Source organism: Myotis davidii, unplaced genomic scaffold (assembly GCF_000327345.1).
Source record: "Myotis davidii unplaced genomic scaffold, ASM32734v1 scaffold865, whole genome shotgun sequence".
NCBI classification, from domain to species: domain Eukaryota; kingdom Metazoa; phylum Chordata; class Mammalia; order Chiroptera; family Vespertilionidae; genus Myotis; species Myotis davidii.
The window spans coordinates 145,654-145,989 of record NW_006296406.1 but is presented as its reverse complement, the minus strand read 5'-3'; positions in this window follow the sequence as shown (position 1 = coordinate 145,989).

The window sequence follows — 336 nt, the reverse complement described above, 5'->3', positions numbered from 1 at the left end:
GTTCCCCGTCGCCAACGTCAACACCAACACGGGGGCGCTGAGCGCCTGGCGGGGTTCCCTCTGCGAGACTAAGGAGAGACCCCTCTAAGGGCGCGCCCTCGGTTCGAGGAATTCAAAGAATTAACCGAACGTAAAGGGGGACGGAGAATGACTTCCAAATGAACCCATACTAAGGAAGCAATCACTGGACTTAGGGTACAAGTCGCTGATCCCCTAATGCGGGATCCGACCTCTTCTTGGCATTTTCTCTGCGTGGTATCGAGGCTCAGCCCGGGAAACCTGTCCGGCGCCTGTAGGATCTGGTCTGAGGCTGAGGGAGAGGGAGGATGGAATGGG